General features: G+C 47.7%; 1 pseudogene across 1 annotated transcript; it reads left to right on the plus strand.

Moving 5' to 3' along the window:
• Positions 1-5,952: 5,952 nt before the first annotated feature.
• Positions 5,953-6,509, plus strand: LOC308524479 (ferritin light chain-like; annotated as a pseudogene). The gene has a single exon. The product of its transcript is annotated as a ferritin light chain-like (transcript).
• Positions 6,510-6,841: the final 332 nt, after the last annotated feature.

A 6,841-nucleotide genomic window follows, 5' to 3' on the forward strand; every position in this document is an offset into this window, starting at 1 on the left:
TATTCTCCCCATCTGGACACGGAGGCTCAGAGTGTCTAAGAAGCTCGCCCGAAAGCATGTCGCTGGAAAATAGTGCATCCAGTTTATAAGCCAGGTCTGTTTGACTTCATTGCCTGGGCCATTTCCCAGGACGCTGTAAGAAAGCTGGGAATTACCGCTCTTCCTACTTCCAGGTTATTAACTCCCGGGCTAGGGCCTCATATGCGGCCTCTAACAGTGGTTCTCTGGGAGCTGGAAGAGGCGTGTGGGAAAAGGGACCAGTATAGGCTCCGGTGCTCCATCCTACATCAGCCCTTTGTGTGCCTCCTGGAGGGGGATGTGTGCACACACAGGCACACGCGCACACACGCATTCACACACATGCACTCATTCGCGGACACATATGGCAGCCCTCTGAGGGACGGGGTGAGGGTGGGCTTCACTGCAGCACGTATGCTGGCTGTTCCCCGACAGACTCCTGGAACCGTCACTGCTTTAGCAAAGTGCCCAGACCGCGGATTGGCCCCCAACCTCACAGGCCTAGAAACAGGATTTTGTCCACAGAGGAAGAGGACTCGGGAAACCTGATTCAGACACGCACAGAGGACTGACGCCTCAGCCACCTGCCAGTGTACTGGTTGGCAGTGAGCGCTCTGGGTGCCCAGCGGCCTGCGCCATTTGTGGGCCTGACTGGGCTCTGTGTCCCTGGCGACAGCCTCTTACAAAGCCAAACTGCCAGCAGGTGCTTGGTGAGCATGCAGTCAGGGCAGAGGGGGGCAGGAAAGTCTGAGGTCTTGTCTCCAAGAAGCATGACCTGCAAGGGCACCAGCCTCAGGTGCAGGCCTGGCCCCGCTCCCTCCCCCTGAGCAAAGCCCTGTGGCACCTTGGCCCCTGTGGCTCCCAAAAGGGGCTTCCTGAGGCTGACGAGCCCTCTCCTCCTGGTAGTCCCCTCCTCTTCCTGGACGTGACAGCCTCCATGTCTGGCTGCCTCTCTGAGGTGAAGTTGCCTAGCTCTGCCTGATCACTGTCCCTCCCCACACCCAGTGTGCACTGCCCCTCCCCCCATGGTGCATGGTGATCACCTCATCTGGAAGAGTAGGTAAGGGGCCCTCAACTACCAGAGTCTGCAGAGCAGAGGAAGAGGTGCTGGCCTATTTCCCGCTGCTGCTACACTGCTGAGTGAGCCCAAACGCAAGGGGTCCCACTCCTTCCCACCAGGGTGGGTCCCTGTAATTTTAGCTCCACCATCCCGAGGCTGGAAGTAAGTTCTCTTGCTCCAGACCTGACGAGACACATGTAGCAGATGAGCCTTGAGGAAGGACGCCTCTAAGCCCAGTTCACGGACCTCTGAATCCCTTATCCAGAGGCTCCTCTCTCAATCCTCACCCCACAGTCTGCCGTATTCTCTGAGAAGTATCCCAACCTCTCTCCAGCACTGAGCCCAACCCTGAGGGACACCCACCACGTTCCTGCAGCCACTCCCTGCCCTCCCTACGGTGATCATGTTCCTTGGGGCTCCCCATGGCCTCCTGGTACTGCCTGAGAACATCTGGATAATAATAACAAACATTTATCATCATAACAGCATCTATCATACACATATCAAATACGTACTATATGCCAGGTCCTCTGCTGAACGTTTTACATGCATTCGAATCTCATTTAATCCTGCAAACAACCCGAGAGACAGTGTTGTTCACATTTCCTGGATGAGGAAACCAAAAAGCCAAGAGTAGAGCCCTCAGTTTCGCCCAGCTAATATGTGGCAGGGCCAGGCCTTGAACCCAGACCTGTCTGACTTCAGAGCCCATGGGTATAAGCACTGCTCTATCCTGCTCCCCCTCCAGCAGTGCCAGCTGTCTAGTGGCACTGCCAAGTGTGCCACAGTGGCAGGAATACTGAGAGGCTTTGTCTCCTCCATCATTTATTCAGAAGGGCTAGGAAGAAAACATAGTTCATGGGATAGGAATAATGGAGGGTGCTATTTAGATGGGGTGATCAAAGTTTGAGTCAGCAAACCCCATATTTTTATATGGACTATTAAAATCTTAATTCTATCTATTTTGCTATGCAAAAGCAGCTTTCAATCCTGTCCCGGTCCAAGCATCGCCCCCTAAAAGATATTGATTCCCCCATCAATATCCAGGGCTAGGACCACTTTCAAGTGACCCTGCCCACCCTGTTGGCCTCCCCAGGACTCCCTTCTGTGGCCAAGACAGCTTTCACCAGACTGTGCCTCGTGCATGATTGGCAGCTCCATTCCAGGTCCCCAGCTCCCCAGCCCACAGGCACTGGGAGCTTCTGCACCAGGCTGCCCTTCGCAGAGCCTCCCCATTGCGCAGGCAAAGGGCTCTCTCTTCCCCTCAGTTCACTGGCATGGCATCCGAAGGAGGAGAACTGCAGTGAGAAAAAAAAATAAAGATGTTAAGAATCTTTATTAAAAATAAAGGTTTTAAGATTTTCTGGCATAATTCAAAGGGAGAGTATGCTAAGTCTGGAGAGAAAAATCTTTTCATCAAAAGGAGCATCATTTGAGTTTTCCACACCATTTAAACCTCTGTGATCATTTAAACCAGTGAATTTTTTAAAAAATAAATAAATAATAATACCATTTTAAAAGTATGCAAAATATGTTTAAGTAAATGCCTGGGAAGTTGCTCATAGGTCCTTCTTCTCCCCCACTGTCAAGTAGAACGAATAAGCATGGTTTTCTGAACAACGAGCACGAAAAGGAAACCGGCCGAAACCCTTGGCCAGGGACTACAGTGTGCACAGAAGTGGAATGGGAGGGACCACAATAAGATGAGTAGAAGACAGCAGGTCTGTTCAACACATGCATTTTAAACACCTGCTGTATGCCAGGCCCTGTGTTGGGCATTTATGACACAGAGATTTTAAAAAGAAGAAGAAAAGAAAAGGCCAGTCTCAGGCAACTCCAGGTCTAATGGGGGTGCCGGACTGGTTCTCCAGCGACTGCGGCATGATGAAAGTGCAAGGGCCTTTGACATACACGGGAAACTCTAGAGTTCCGTTTCCAGCTCTTGGACTCAATTGGAAAAGTCACTGACCCGCCTGTGCCTCCCTTTCCTCATTTAGAAAGTGAGGATAATGAAAATGAGTGAAGTGTGTAAATCCCCGGAAAGAGTGCCTGCTACCTGCTGTATGTGCTCGCCCTTCCTGTTGTTGTTATAGTAGATGGGGCACCCAGGCTAGGCCCCATCCCCTCGCCCACTGCGACTAAAGGCAAGGTTTGCAGAAGGCTTGCTGAGCTGTGCTACGAAGGATGGGGGAGCTGGCCAAGTGGAGCAGGTGGGAGGAAGAGGAAATGGCAGGGGGGACGAAGAGGCGTATTAAAGTGGATGTTGTATGTGAGGAACTCTATCACAAGGATGATGAATAATGAGATCTGGAGAGCAGAGTGGTAGCAGATAAGGCAGAGAGGTACACAGAGATCAGTTCTTGGGGAATATTTCTTTGTCGGCCTAAAGAGCTTCAGTGGTTTTGTTTGTGTGTTGGAAGCTGTTGGAGGGTTTTAAACACAGCAGCAGCATCATCAGATTTGCAACCTAGAAAAGAACTTTGCCTGGGAGAGGCTGGAAGAAGGGTCAGCTGATAGAAGACTAACCAATCTTCCTCCTAAGAAATGAGGGGGACAAAAAGTGGAATGGGTCAAGAGAAAAAAATCAAAAGATATTTAGGATTTTCAGTCTAAGATGGTGAATTGAATATGTGCATGCATTTTTATCTATGCTCTCTCTTAAAACCCCACTAAAACAACAGTAGTGATTTTTTTTTTACAGTATAAACCCCAAAGACAAAAGAGAATAAAGAATCAGTAGCAATAAATTTTTGGAAACTGAAAGCAGACAACTAGTTGATCATGGACAAGGGAACTCAATTCTAGCCAGGCAATGAGCAAAACCAAGTACCACTTGAACTGTACCATATAAGCCCATAGGTACAGGCCCAGGCAGCACTGGGACTTCTCCAAGTGAGAGGGACAGGAGCTCAGGTGGGCACACTGAGTGAATGTCTATCTTCAGAGCAGTTAGAGGCCCAGTCCTACACTGTATGACTGCCCCTCCCCACTGGAGCATCATCCCTAACCTCTAGGATAGCATTGCCCATAGAAATAGTGTGAGCCACATACATAATTTAAAATTTTCTAGTATTCTCACCTTTAAAAAGTAAAAAGAAATATAGCTAATTTAACTCCATATATCCAAAATATCATTATAAAAAATTATTAGTGAACTCTTTTACATTTTTATTTTTCAAAAAACTGTGTATTTTATACTCACATCAATTTGGACACTAAGTTTTCATCAGAAACACTTGATCTGTGTTTAGATTTCATAAAATCTACAGTTTAAAAAGTTCAAATTGTTCTAAAATATGTTAATGTTTCCCAATATCAAAGTATGCATTTTTAAAGTACATCTATTAAAATTAAAAATGTAGTCCCCCAGTCATAGTAGGCACATGTTAAGCACTAAGAGTCCCATGTGGCTGGAGGCTACTGTATTGAACAGCACAAGATAGGATCTCTGGACTAAGAGACACCAAGTCCAGTGGAAACCAAGGGCACTATACATAAAACAGTGTTCGTCTACTTAGAGGATGCGGAGACTTCCAGCCTTCCTCTCCACATGGACTCTGGTGATTGCTGTTAAGCCAGGAGACTGCAGATTCTTGTCCAGGAAATTGGACCAGTCCAAGAGGAAGGCACAAACCTCTGATAACAAGGGATCCACCTAAGCCAGTGGTCGGCAAACTCATTAGTCAACAGAGCCAAATATCAACAGTACAACAATTGAAATTTCTTTTGAGAGCCAAATTTTTTAAACTTAAACTATATAGGTAGTACATTGTTATTAACTTAATTAGGGTACTCCTAAGGCTTAGAAAGAGCTACACTCAAGGGGCCAAAGAGCCGCATGTGGCTCATGAGCTGCAGTTTGCTGACCACGGACCTAAGCAATCTAGCAAAATGACCTATATTAAGGCCCAGAATTGGTGAGACAAAAGCAAACAGACAAGGATCACCAAACATGTACGGAATGCCTCTATCCCAGAAACAGACTTAAATACATGGGGAAAAGCAATGTGAGGGGAAAAGACTATGCAAGAAAAAGAAAGCATTCAGATATCTATATATATAAAAGGCTAATATGCAAAGTGTCCCCTTGGGAGTTCGACAGGGAGACCAGGAGTTCGATCATTCACTATGACGTGTGCTGACCACCAGGGGGAGGTGTGGAATATGGCGGGCGACCCACAGCAGTGGCGGGGTGCTGAGGGAACGAGGGAAGGAGGAGGTGGGGAGGTGGGGAGGCAGGGAACATGATCGGCCCTGATCCCTGGCCAGGCCTAGGGACCCTACCTAGGCCATGAATTTCGTGCACTGGGCCTCTAGTCTATTGATAATTACCTTAGAGAGGCAGGTGAAGATTTTGAATTTACTGAATTAGAACAGGAAGCTATTAAAAGGTAATATTCAGGAAACAAACAACAATAAAAGTGCTCTTGGAAATTTACAAAAACCTGTGAGCAGATATGAAAGATCCAATACAAGGGCTAGAAAATAAAATCAAGTAAATCTCCCAGAAAGTACTGCCAAAAGATAAGGAGATGGAAAATGAGAGAGAAGAGATTTATTAAATGGAGGGTCAGATCAGAAGATGCAGTACCTAAAAAATAAGAATTCTAGTGTAAAGGGGAGAAAATGGTGGGGAGGGAAACATTTAAGAAAATGTTTTTTTCAAGAAAATATCCTGGAGTGCCCTCAGCAGTCCCAGATCTGTCTCTTGCTTCAACAGTGTTTGGACAGAACAGACCCAGGGACACCCCTTCTTCCAGCCTCCGGCCACTCTCCTGCCTTTTATCCAGTCACCACCACCTTTAGAACCACCTCTGAGACCAGCCAACACACCAGGTTTTTTTTCTACCTTAACTCTTTATTGCTGAACAACCATGAGCTCCCAAATTTGTCAGAATTATTCCACTGAGGTGGAGGCTGCGGTCAACCGCCTGGCCAACCTGCATCTGCGGGCCTCCTACACCTACCTCTCTCTGGGCTTCTATTTCAACTGTGATGATGTGGCTCTGCAGGGCAAGGGCCACCTCTTCCCTGAGTTGGCAGAGAAGAAGCTTGAGGGCTCTGAGCGTCTCTTAAAGTTGCAAAACAAGCTCAGTGGCCACATTCTCTTCCAGGATGTGCTGAAGCCTTCCCAAGATGAGTGGGTGGGGCAAAACTCAGGATGCCATGGAAGCCGCCCTGGCCTTGGAGAGGAACCTGAACCAGCCCTTTTGGAGCTGCATGCCCTGGGTTCTGCCCATGCAGACCCTCATCTCTCTGACTTCCTGGAGAAACATTTCCTGGATGAACAAGTGAAACTCATGAAGAAGATGGGCGACATCTGACTGACCTCTGCAGGCTGGCCGGCCCCCAGACTGGGCTGGGCAAGTATCTCTTTGAAAGGCTCACCCTCAAGCACTACTTGGAGCCTTTGGAGCCCAGAGGCCTTTGAGAGGCCCCTCTGCATTCCCCTGGTGTCTGGCTTTTACCTGAGCCTCTCCCTGAAACCACTAGTCATTCTTTTAACCACCTTGAAGTCCTCTCCCCTGCATTGGACCAAATGAAACAATAAAACATTTTGCAACAAAAAAAAAAGGGAAGGAAGGAAGGACGGAAGAAAGGAAGGATGGAAGAAAGGAAGGAAGGAAGAAAGGAAGGAAGGAAGGAAGGAAGGAAGGAAGGAAGGAAGGAAGGAAGGAAGGAAGGAAATATCCTGGAGTTTCCATAATGAAAGGGCCCATTGAGCACCCAGCACAATGGATAAAAATAGTCAGTCTAAAGCAT

The sequence above is a fragment of the Myotis nattereri genome, assembly GCF_964212035.1.
Source record: "Myotis nattereri genome assembly, chromosome: 9".
Classification (NCBI taxonomy): domain Eukaryota; kingdom Metazoa; phylum Chordata; class Mammalia; order Chiroptera; family Vespertilionidae; genus Myotis; species Myotis nattereri.